This window comes from Notamacropus eugenii, chromosome 1 (assembly GCF_028372415.1).
Source record: "Notamacropus eugenii isolate mMacEug1 chromosome 1, mMacEug1.pri_v2, whole genome shotgun sequence".
NCBI lineage: Eukaryota > Metazoa > Chordata > Mammalia > Diprotodontia > Macropodidae > Notamacropus > Notamacropus eugenii.
The window spans coordinates 411,482,756-411,496,360 of NC_092872.1; positions in this window are offsets into that span (position 1 = coordinate 411,482,756).

Consider the following 13,605-nt stretch of genomic DNA (forward strand, 5'->3'; position numbering starts at 1 on the left):
AGCATACTACCTTCGACTTTATTTTTTGTAGGAGTCTTAGGGGTATTTACGTTCTCTTTCACAACATGATTAATATGGAAATGTTTTGCATGATTGCATATGTATAATCCATACCAAATTGCTTATCATCTGAGGGAGGGGAAAGGGGAGAGATAATGGGAGAGAATTTGGAAGTCAAGATTTTAAAAAGTGAATGTTAAAAATTATTTTTACGTGTAATTGGGAGAAATAAAATAGTATTCAAAAAAAATTAATGAGGGGTGGTGCCAATATGGAAGAGTAAAAGCAGAGACTTGCTATAGCTCTCCCCCAAACCCCTCCAAATACCTGCAAAAAAATGATTCTAAACATTCTAGAACAACAGAACCCAAAACAAATTTCCAGCCCAAGACAACCTGGAAGGTTGACTGGAAAGGTCTGTTGCACCAGTTTGAGAGAAGAGTACAGTCCAACATGGGCCATGCCAGCAAAGACAGGGCCCCAGCAAACCCAGAGCAGGACTCAGGGAACTGAATCAGAGGTAGCTGTGGTGGTTTCCAGACCTCTCAAACCCCCCAAAAAGCCAAAGACAACTTAGAAGTTCAATAGGAAAAGTCTGCTGGACCTGAGTGAGAGAGGAGCATGGTTCAACCCCACCACCAGGGTGTTGGCTGCCCAGGCAGCAGCAGGGACTGCTGCCAAAACTCTCAGCCCACAGATGGTGGGGAGATCAAGCAGCTGCTCAGAGGAAGATTGCAGGAATCTCTGCTGGTGCTGAGTCAGGATTCTCTTGCTTTGCCCATGCTTGGATCTGGGTCACAATACCAGGCAGTCCTGGGGCAAGGAGGAGTGCTGGTGTGGAGGAGCTTGTGGTGGCAATGGAGAGGGAATCCTCCTCACAGTTCCAAGGAAGAAAAGAATGTTTGTGGTCACTCACAGACCAGGAAAGGATTAAACAATTTTCCTTTAATCATACCACCTTGGAAGAACTGAAAATTTACAGGTCCCTAGAAGTATCTCAGCATACAGCTGTACAAAACCCCTGAAGCTTGAAACAGTATACCCCTCCACAATGGAAGAAGAGCCCTACCTTAACAAAAAAGTTATTTTAAAAAAATGTTAATGAAAGATGAAAAAGTGAAAGAGACCAGTCCTCTAGATTGTTTGTCAAGAAATCTGGCTATGACATATTTGGCAAGTCATCTCTCTGTGTACTTGGTGGCACAGTGAGTAGAGCACTGAAGTCAAGAAGGCCTGAGTTCAAATCCAGCCTCGGACACTTATTAGTTGTGTGACCCTAGGCAAGTCATTTTAACCTGTCTTTACCTCAGTTTCCTCAACTGTAAAATAGGGGTAATGATAGCATCTACCATGCAGGGTTGTTGTGAGGATCAAATAAAATAATTATTAAGTCCCTGGTACATAGCACATACTATACAAATGTTTATTCTCTTCTCCTTTACTTATGTTTAAAATGAGAAGCCTGGACTTGATCTCCTCTAAGTCCCGTCTTCATTCTAATAGCTATGTTCCATGTTCTAAAATCTATTTCAACTCTGACTGTGTTTTAAGTTATTCCTTTCTCACTTCATCTCTTTTATGTTCTGTATTCTATCCTGTCATTTTTTATCCATGATCAAGCATTCCATGCACTAATGTCCTTTCTAGCTGTGACATTCTTCTAGCTGTAACATTCTATTCATCCTTACCATTAGCATCAGATACTACAGAGTAAGCTCCATGACATGACTACATTTGCCCATGCACTTTTTCTGCAGCTCATCAGTTATGGGGCAGAGACCTGAAGACTTTAGTAGCTTCAGGTTCAGTATTAGCCACCAGAGTGGCCTGGCACTAAAATTAATTAATGGAGGCCACCCTCTAAAATCTGTCTCTGGATGCACATTTGTGTTCTCTGCACTGATGGGGAGGATTTGTTGTGAAAGGTCGAATGTGGGAGGATCCATTGTTACCTTAAGAGAATCTAGATCAGGCTTTTATTCCTAGATACAATGTGAAATGTTCTAGGCTCTGTTTGCTAATAGGGAAATAATGATAATGATGATAAAAAGAATTCATATTTCTAAGACTTTACAGTTTATAGTGCTTTCCTCACAACTGATTTGTATTGGAAGCAAGACAAGGATTATTAATTCCATCAATTATTAACATAGCAATTCAGGGTGGAAAATGTAACTTAAGCTAAGGTCTCCTGATTTGCAGTCCAGAAATCTTTTCATTAAACTAGCACTCTCTCCTATCCATTCCCTGAGTGGGACTCAGCTAGGGAAAGGAGTTAACCCAACTCCTCCCCATTAGGAGGGGAAGTTCCAGGTGGGTGTGTTTGCCTAAAAGGAAGTACATTGTACGCCATGGGGGCAGCTTACGATAAGGTCTGCATCAGTGGGAGGTGGAAGAACTCAATGACAAGGAGTAGCTTGGGGGTGGCTGCCAGGAATTTCAGTGGGAAGACAGCTGCAAGAATCAGGGGTGGAAATGGAATAGATGTGGGGGAAGACTTCCTGAGATAGACTACTGATATGTACTGTAGGACAGGAGCCCTGGGGAAGATACAGGGCCAGAAAAATTACCTTCTGCTTTACCACTAGAAGCTCTAGTTTTTTGTTTTGTGTGTGTGTGTGTGTGTGTGTGTGTGTGTGTGTGTGTGTGTGTTTGTTCTTCACTGAGGAAGAAAACTACACCATCAGAGAAATGATGACATGACTTGCACTTGACTTTGTTTTGAGTGAGGGAGGGACAGCTGTGCAGGTCACCAACCTCACTTCTCCTCCAGAGCCATCTGAATCCAGTAACCAGATATTCATCAGGATGACTGGAGATGATGCCCCTTTAGGCCAAGGTCTTTACAGGTACTCACTTAGGGTGAGGCAACACCCATTCATTGAATAGGACTGTTTAAAAGGTAGCCAGGGCATGGCCCCTTTAATGAGGGCAAGGAAAAGAAAGACATCAGGCTGAGAGGGAAAGAGCAACAGTTACTACTGATAATCACTCTAAAGCTAGGAGGGTCCAGAAGAGCCCTTAGGCGGGGCCCCATTGGCATCCCAGCTTCAGAGTGCAGTAGATTTAAGGTTTTGGGAGAGCAGAAGAGAGAGGAGGGAGGGGAGGGGGGAGGGGAGGGGAGAGGAACTAGTCAATCAACTGGGCATCTTTTGGTCATCCAAATTTATCTTCCTTTGGAGAGGAGAAGAAAGGAGAGGAGTCATCCTGGGTCATCTCCAGGCATTCGGATGAGTATCTGATCACTGGATTCACATGACTGTGGAGGAGAAGTGAGGCTGGTAACCTGCACAGCCATCCCTCACTCAAAAGAAAGTCAACTGCAAATCATGTCATTTTTTCTCTGATGGCATGAGCTTCTTCAGCAATAGATGAACACAATCCTGTGAGCAGACACAGCTGGCTGAATTGGGACCCATCAAGCTGGATGACTCAGCTCCTCCTCTCCTGTCTGGCTCTAGTGTATATCCTACCTGAAACATACAGGGTTAATACAGAATTCAAGAGAACTACAAAGAATTAAAAAGTGGAATGTAGAATGTCAGAGATGGAAACGAACTCATTAAGTTTTAAAGATGGCAGAAGAAAGAGTACTAGATTTAGAGGCAGAGGGCCAAGGAATCCTGCCCCTCCTGCTTATTATCTGTTTGACTTTGAGCACATAGTAGGTGCTTAATAAATGTTAATTAATTGACTGTATGGGCTTCAGTTTCTTCATATGTGGTATAAGGAAAGTGGGTTAGATCATTTCTAAGCTTCTTGTTCTAAATTCTACTGACCTGTGGCCTCAGCAGCTATCTAATTCAACACATATCTATACAGGAAGCCTCTCTACAATTATCCAGCTTTTCCTTTAAAAGGAAAAGCTTATTGTTTATTTAAGCAGCATAGTCTGATTTTTAAGTTGGGAAGTTAATCCTTATGACAAACCCAAATAGGCCTTTTGGTGATATTTCTAACCATTTGTCCTAGTTCTTTCCTCTGGGATTAGGTAAAGCAAGTCTGGAAGGGATATGGGAACATGAAACATAAAGTGTTGCAGCTAGAGGAACCCTTAGAATAGAGAAGATGTTGAGGGGCAACATAGTGTAGCATACAGAACAATGGCTTGGGAATCAGGAAGACCTAGAAATCCTGGCTTTGAAATATACTGGCTATGTGATCCTAGACATTTCACTTAATCCCTGGGTATGCCAGGCAAGTATCCATAAGGAAAATATTAAGTGGTATAGTGGACAGAGCTCTGGACCCAGTTTCAGGAAAACCTTAGTTCAAATCTTGCCTCACACTAACTACTTCCATGACCCATGGCAAGTCACTAAATTTCTCTCTTCCTCAGTTTCCTCATCTGTAGAATAGAGATAATAATAGCACTTAACTCCCAGGGTTGTTGTGAGGATAAAATAATACTTGCAAAGCATTTTGCAAACCCTAAAGTCCTATAGAAATGCCAGCTAATATGACTTTAACTTGTAGATAAGATGATCTACATTGGCAGAGCAAGTTTCTTTCCTAGAGCTCCCCACACTGGTAAAATAAACCTAATTTAAAAAAAAGACAGTGAAGGTTGAGAGAATGTCTGAGTCATGATATGTATATATATATATATATATATATAACTTTCAAAAACAAGGAATCTAAAACTCAGGGAAAGTAAATAACTTACCCAAGAGAAAATATTTTTCAAATTTCTTGTATTCTAATTCAGTGAGATTTTAAATTTTGTTTTGTTTTCTTTTTTCCCACTATAGATTAGTCCGCAGGGGTATGGAACCTGTAGCCTTGAAACCACATGTTGCCCTCAAGGTCCTCAAGTGTGGCTCTTTGAATCCAAACTTCACAGAATAAATTCTTTTAATAAAAAGATTTGTTCTGTAAAATTTGGACTCAAGTCAAAAGGCTGCACCCAAGGACCTAGAAGGCCACATGTGGTTTCAAGGCTGCAGGTTCCCCACCCCTGATGGGATTAGACTTTGCTTCAGTCTTAGAGAGGAGTAGTAGTAGTGGTAGTAGTAGTAGTAGTAGTAGTAGTAGTAGTAGTAGTAGTAGTAGTAGTAATGGTGGTAGTGATGGTGGTAGTAGTAGGAGTAATAGTAGTAACAGTAGTAGTAGTAATAACCGTAGTAATGATAGTAATAGTAGTAGTGATATTAATGATGATAGCAATAACAATAAATATAACAATTAATAACGATAACTATAAATGATAGCATATATGCAGCACTTAAAGTTTTGCATAATGTTTTACAAACATTTTGTTTTTTTTATCACAACAGTCTTAGGAGGTAAATGTTATTACTATCTCCATTTTACAGAAAAAGACACAGAAGTAAATTGATCTGCCCAGGATCACACAAGTAAGTACATGTCTGAGATCAAATTTGAACTCAGGTCTTCCTGACACTAGGGCCAACACTCTATCCCTTGTGCCACCTAAGCTGCTTCTATACTAAGAACAAAAAAGTCAAGTTAGGAAGAGACAGACTTAGGTTCCATGTGATGAAAAGCATTTTATTGTACAAAAGCAGAAGGACTTTCTTGGACAAGTAGTTCTTCTTACTTGACTCACAATTATTTTCTATCATCATTCCCTTACTTGTAGATTGAGGGAGTTAGTTATTATACAGGTGATGTTTTATAATAATGCCTTTCAGTTCTAACATTCTATGATTCTAAGATTGTATGAGTTTAATATTCTATGTTTTGCTTATGTTTCACTTATTCAATGACTCTAAAATTCTATTCTATCGTATTTGACTCAAAGATTCTGATTTTATGACTGTGAATCAATGGCTCCAAGAGTCTCATATTCCAGTGCCCCATGATTCTTCTACCACAATTCTAAGATACACCACTTTTAAGATTCTTATTTATCCAAGCTTTATGACTGTGCCTCTAAGAATAAGCAAACCATCATTGCTGCTTCTTGCCTGTGATCAGAGAGCTATTTTTGTAACTTGTGGCTCAAATTCCTCTTTATTTGAGATAAAAGCGGGGTTTGAACTTCCAGTCATTTGCTTTAGGACTGGTTTACAGGAAGGGTAGTTTTCTTTGACATGTAGCTTGGATGCTTTGATAAGCAGCCCTGGTCTCACACACACACACACACACACACACACACACACACACACACACACACACACACACACACACACCTGCTTGTTTGCATGTATCTTTTCTTTTCTTACCTGGTATTTCTTTCCAAGGTGTCTTGGTGACTTCACACTCAGTACTCCCAGCACACCTCAGACTTCTTCCTAACTGGGAAACTAGCCCATTCTAACTCCTTTGATCTGGTTGCTAGTAGTCAGTAGAGTGCTTTCCCATCCATCTTTTCCTCTAAGGCTCACAGCAATCTTATGAGGGAGTCAGATTAGAGGATGTTATTCCAATTTTACAGAGGAGAATATAGAGGCAGAGAATGGAAATAATTTGCCTGAGGTCACACAGCTAGTAAGAGGAAGAGCCAGCACCCAGATTTCTTGATTCTTAGTCAAGTACTCTTTCCTTTACAGTTACCATTCCTCCTGTCCTTCTGTCCATGTACTTGTCAGGGTATACCTGGCAAGACACTCTTCCCAAGTTCACAAACATGCATAAATTTAGACAGGGGGTGATTTGGGGAAAGTCATCTTTTATTGTGTCTTATATAGTAATATTCTCAGGGCTGAATGGTTGGAAAGAACTTTAGAAGTCAACAAACCCACTTCTCTTCCCTACGCAGTGTGTGGATCCTTTCTACCCAATCTTGGAAAGAAGCTCATCTCATCTCTGAAAACCTTTAGTGATGGCAAGCTTACCAAGGCAGCCCATCCCACTGGTTGTTGTCCTTCATTCTTGAAGAGGACCAAAATGACATCACCATAATAAAGTATGTCCAGTTGTGGCTGATCAAACCAATATGAGCTCGGAATGCTCTACTAATTATCTACAGATAATCCATGTGGACGTTTGGGGTGAATACTCCAAATTTGTGCATCCTTTGTTTTCTTTGTGCTGTTTAAATTCTATTTTCTGATGTGGGCATGCCATACTGAGCAGTCCTGTGCCTCTGTCTCCCTTGTCACACGATCCAATGCAAAGTTTTTGAGAGAGACCTAGAGAGTGTTCTTGTATTGCTTCTTCTGACCACCACATGATCGCTTGCCCTATATGAGTTCTCCATAAAATACTCTTTTGGGCAAGAGTACGTTTTGCATTCGAACAATGTGGCCAGCCCATCTGAGTTGTGCCCTCAATAGCATAGTTTGAATGCTTGGCAATTTAGTTCAAGCCAGGACCTCAGTGTGTGGTACCTTATCCTGCCAGATGATCTTCAGAATCTTCCTAAGACAGTTCAAATGGAAGTGATTCAGTTTCCTGGTATGGCACTGGTAGACTGTCCATGTTTTGCAAGCATACAACAGTGAGGTCAGCACAATGAGTCTGTAGACCTCTGCAGCCCTGAGTAAAACAGTGCTGGCAAATGAAGATCAGTTTACTGAAGTCGAAGCTGGATACCATCCCACTATAGAACTGCTGTATAATGACATGTAACGTGAATCTTAAGGGAAGAGCAAAGATGACATAGAATCATAGCATTATAGATTTAGAGCTAGAAGGGACCAACTAGTTCAACTTCCTTGTTTTATGAATGAGGAAACTGAGACCCAGGGAAGCTGTTGCTACCAGGAGGTCACGCAGGGAGTAGTTAGCCAGATTGGATTCAGTTCCAGGCCCTCTGATTTCAAGATCAATATTTCCTCTCCTGCACCAGATTTATTTCCATAATTTCAAACATGCTCGATTTCCCATTATGCCCCCAACTCTTCTGGAGATTTGTCATTGTCATTTGCATTTCAGGGAATAAGGAATCCCAGAAACAATTTTTTCTTCTAAAAGCATTGAACTAAAAGTCACAAGAATAAAATAAATGGATCAGAATTTCCTTAGCTATGGAGTGAAATGACCATTTGACTCTTTCTATAAGTCAAAGATGGAGCAATAAATCATATTCCCAAACTTTCTTCAAATAGTTACACCAATTGCCTCAGAAAGGGTCTGAGTATTGTCCTAGGAGTTAGGAGATCCAAAGCAGCCTTTGAGGCATAGATCTGAGGCCAGTTTGCAGTGTGATCTTGAGCAAGTCACTTGGCTTCTCTGAGACTCAGTTTCCTCAATTGTAAAATGGGCTAATAAAAGGTACACCACTACCCTCACATAATTGTTGCATGGAAATTACTTTGAAAATTATATTATGTAAATAATCATCATCCTTCAGTCCATTCTAGCTTTGTCATTCTTTATTTGAAGGTCCCTTTTTCTATGTTGAAAATTCTATCCTGTATCTAATTCTATGTTCTGTTTGTCATCCTTTGACATTCTATGGTTGTATAAGAGAAGCCTTTGTGATCTTGGATTTCCCTTTAAAAAATAACTGTTAGTTATCCAGGTTGAGAAATAATCCCAACAGGAATATGAGGTGCATTAGAAATCATGATTTTCTAATTTCCTCCTTCTAATATGATGAGTGTCAGAACTGAAGCCTCCCATGTTCTGACCTGAAGCCACCTACTTAATTGTTGAATATGTGGATGCGATGAGTGGGATGGATTGGTACACACCTGCTTGTCTCCTCCCCTTGCTGTCATTTCATGCTATTATGAGATACAACCTTCATTTTTCCTGACTTCAGTTTCCTCCTCACCAGTATCACTACCTCCAATCTCTTTCTTTCAAATTCAACTCACAAATTCTGACCTATTGATCAAAATTATTCAAAACTCTGGTCATTTTTTTTTCCAGCTCCTTGATCTTCAATAGATTCCCATTACCTGTGATATCAGTTCTAACTATTCTAGTCTGGCATTCAAAGGTTTTCACAGTATGGAGTCACTTTATCCCACTAGCCTTGTCTCTCCAAGGTTCTCAACTCAAAACGGACAACTCATCATCCTCCAGTCTTGTCATCTCCCATTTCCTGTACCTTGAATACTCTCTCCTGCATCCCCAGGCTACTAAATTTCTCACCATTCCTTCAGGCCTCCAAGAAGCCTTCCCTGATCCCCATAGTCAATAATAATTAACCCTTAGACTTCACATAGCACTTGGTTTATACAATTCCTATATACTTAGTATGCAGAAATATGCATAATACTTACAGATTTAAATGTGTTATTCTCCCAACTAAGTTGTGAGCTCCCTGAAAATGGGGAGTTTGTCATACCTTAACTTTGTATCTCCCCAAATATACAAACATTTGCATCCATACAGCAAGCACTTAATAAATGTTCATTGAAATTTAGTTTTGTTGTTATTGTTGCTTCTGCTGCCAACTATTCATGGGAAACACAAAAATCTTAGCTTCTCAGAGCTGTAAGGAACATGTGTCAGATAGCATCTATTCCAATTAACAAAGTAGCAATCCCCTTGACAACATTCCCCAGTAAATCATTATCCTTCCACAAGAAGACCTCCAGTTGTTTCCACCTGGTTAGTACTATCTCACCTTCATATTCTTTTGTATTTAGCTACTGATGTACATGTGGAACCCCCAATGGGATATCCATTCCTCAAGAGCGAAGATGCTTGCTGTTATCTTCCTGTTCCAATTGCTAACATAGTACTTTGCACAGTAGATATTACCACATATGTTCATAGCTGGATCAAATTGAATTCACTACCTCTTGACTCAGCGCAGTCCACTCTGAGACACCTGTAATTGTTCGATAGTTTTTCTTTACATACTGAATCAAATTTTGCTTCTTCAGAACTTCCTTGAGCATTGCTCTTAGTTCTGCCCTCTGGGGCCAAGCAGAACAATGTGGTTCATCTTCTCCAGGAGCACTCTCTGAACTCCTAGAGACAGCTATCATGTCCTATTTAAGTATTGTCTTCTTCAGGCTAAACTTCCCCAGTTTCCTAAGCCAATCCTAACAGGCATGCTTATTGTTGTTTAGTTATGGGGGAGTGAGCAGAGAGATTATAACAAAAATTTGCGATTGAAATGTCTGAAATAGAATAACAGTAAGTGTTTTGACATAAGGGATGTGCTCAGGGGTTGTAATACTGGTATCTTCTTGTTTCTCTATCTAGAGATGTCAATTTAAAAGGCTTGGGGTTCATTTGGATTATACCAGTGTATGAAAGAAAAGACCTATTCAAGGAAGACAAATGTTTGAAAATTACTTCTGAGTCTTCAAGTTATTGCTGTCACTAAATAAAAAGTAGCAAATCGCATAGTATTATAATGGAAAGGCTAAAATTTATTGAGAGTTGGGGACCTTGGTTGTAGTGTCAGATCTGTTCTTTACTAGCTATGCTATCTTGGGCAAGTCATTTCACTTTCTGAATGGAAAGAAGGAAGAAAGGAAGGAAAGAAGGAAGGAAGAGAACAGTCATAATACTGTTTAAAATATACAGAAGGAAGATCGAAAAAGCTCATAAGGAGACACAAAAACAGGATAATTTTTTTTACTATCATATTTAATGTACACTTTTCAAACACAAATATGTAGGAGTAGTTCAGAGTTTCAAATACAATTCTCTTTTTTGTCCCCTTTGTATATTGAAATGTTTATGTTTGTAGATAATCATTAAGTATATAATAAAAAAGAAAATATCATTAAAAAAAAATCTTCCATTTACAGATAAGGAAACTGAAACCAGAGAAGAAAAGTCGATGGTAGGACTCAGGTCTACTGACCTGACTGCTACTCTGCCCACCCCCACCCTCATCAGTTTACCATAATTATCTACCAATGGTTACAGCAAATTCTAAAGTTGTTACCAGCTGAAATACTGATATAGAACCTCATCTGGTTATAATTGGGGGTTGTTCCAAGCTCCAGCTGGATACATTTCAGCAAATCATTTCCTCTTTCTAGAATTCAGTTTCCTATTTGTAAACTGAAATGTTTCCATGAGATGATATTTAAACTTGTTTCCAGTCTTAGCCATCTAAAAGAACATGTCTGTGAGACTGAAGTTGACAGACGTAATTGCACAAAGACGGAAACAGGTTTATCTACTTCTCTTTATTCACATCTGTCAGGTTTGGAAACCACCGAGGGCCTCAAGAGGGAATTCCTAGACAGAGCACCTGGACTGGAAAATGATCAAACCCACACTTCACAGTTAGGCCATAGATTCCAGAATTTAAAGCTAGAAGGCACCTTAGAACATTCAGCTGGAATGGCTCTCAGAATGCATCTAGTCTCATTTCATGGAGGAGGAACCAGAAGGGAGAAATACTTGCCCCAATATCACACAAAGAATAGGTGAGAGGACGATGTGAGATCTTAGACCAGAGGCTCTTCAGGTCTTGGTCCTGGCTCTTACTCTGACATAACGTTGGTATATTCCAGAATCACTTTTGAGAAGTCACTTAGTTGGTAGTAAGATCTGGCCCTTACTTCATAGGAACGATTCAAAGGTTAATGAGATAGAATTAGCCAAGCCACTTTCCTGGAACAGATGGAACATGAGGTGTGTCAAGAATTCTGGCTCTGTAAAAAATAACTGGTGAATGAAGCCAGGATATTCAAATCCAGGTCAGTACTTTCTGAGTTTTGTGAATCTGGCTTCTATGTAGCCTTACATCCAGTAAGTGTTTTTTGAGGATGATTCCTTTTAATTTGTAGAATCTGACACTTCTCACTGTTGTTGTCTGACTTGCTAGCCATGGGGTCTTATTAGAAGGGCACCTAGAGCTGAAAGTATCACTCAGTGTGTGACCTTTCCCTCACCAAACCCACTCACCTCCTACTCATAGAATCCTATATGGGCCCCTAAAAAAGGATGCAGTAAAATAGGAATGCTATCCTGGTAAGTCATCCCTCAGCTGTAATGCTCCCCATAGCAGTCAACTCTAGTGTGTTAAGGATAAGGTGTAGGTAGAAGTCTCTAGGATGTGATTTTATATTCCCAAACCCCCAAAGAGACACAAATTGCCTACAAAGTACTCAAAGTCAGAATTTCGAACTAGTAATTCAAGTATCCTTTTACTGATGGAGAGAGATCAACAATTTGAAAAGCCAACCAGGGAGTCAGGAAACCTGGGTTCTAGTCCTGTCTGCCACTAACTGGCTACATGAGGTTGGAGAAGTCATCTCTCCTCTCTAGGCCTATTCCTTGTCATTCCCAGCTTTACTCCTTATTCTCCACACTTTCTCACCACCTCACCAGGCACGCTGAGGCTTCTGCCTTGTCCATTTCTTATAAATCATGCGTGTGTGTGTGTGCGTGTGTGTGTGTGTGTGTGTGTGTGTGTGTGTGTGTATTTTTGAGATGTTATTTTGCTATTTCAACCAGGCTGGAAGTATGGTGGTCACTCATAGGTAGGGCTTCACTGTCGATCTTTCTGAACTGGGCCAGTTCTTCCCTCCTTAGACAGCCTGGTAGCCCCGCACTTCATGGAGCTTGCCATATTGTGTCCAACTTATGGTGGAGACTCAACATGTTAGCTTGATGAAAGCTCAGAACTCCCAGATTCAAGCAACCCATCAGCCTCAGCCTTCACAGTAGTAGGGACTATAGGTATGCACCACCATGCCCCACAAGTCTTTATATTCATATAGAACCTTACCACTTATAAAGCACTTTCTCATTCATTTTCTCTTGATAAAGATGTTATCCTCTCTTTACAGATGAGGAGACTGAGACTCAGAGTGAAAAAGTGGCTTTGCCAAACTTATAGAGCTAATGAAATGGTGGATTTGCCTCCTGTGACAATTGAAGAAACTAAGACCCAATTGTACTCTACCCAAGTGAATTGAATGAGACTCCATGAAAACTGGTATAATTTACAAGGCAAGTGTGGTGTTTACTATCTATGTAATTTTGGGTAATACATTTCCTCTCTCTGAGCCTTAGTTTCCTCAGCTGTAAATTGAGAAAGTTTCAGAAAAATTTCTTTACACACACACACGCACATGTGTGCACTTGTATATACACACATGTGTGTATATACACTTGTATACACATGTGTATATACATGTATATGCAAATATATGTGCATACATATGTGTGTATACATATATATCTATATTTCTACATATGTGTACGTATGTGCATATATACACATATACATACATATGTATCACATCGTTGTTATTCAGTTGTGTCTGACACTCTGTGACCCTATTTGAGATTTTCTTGGCAAAGATACTAGAGTGATTTGCCATTTTCCTTCTCTAGTTCATTTTACAGATGAGGAACCTGAGGGTTAAGTGACTTGCCCAGGGTCACACAGCTAGTAGTATCTGGGGCCAAATTTGAACTCAGGTCCTCCAGATTCCAGGCCCAATGTTCTATTCACTGCACAACCTAGCAGTTCACACATACATACATATGAAAGTTATATTTAATACAATTGCTTTCCTACAATACATACAATATTTGTGTGCATTTTATGCATTTAAAATATTTTGGAAAACAGGCTTCTCCAGACTGCCAAAGGATCCATGACACTAAAAAGTTACGAACCCTTGCACTAGATGAATTCTAAGCTTCCTTCCATTTCTTATACATTGTGTTCAAAGATCCCATCTAGCTCTGACAGTCTGTCTTCTGAGGTCCCCTCCAACCTTGAGATCCTATGTTCTAAGGCCACTTCAGGCTCTGGTG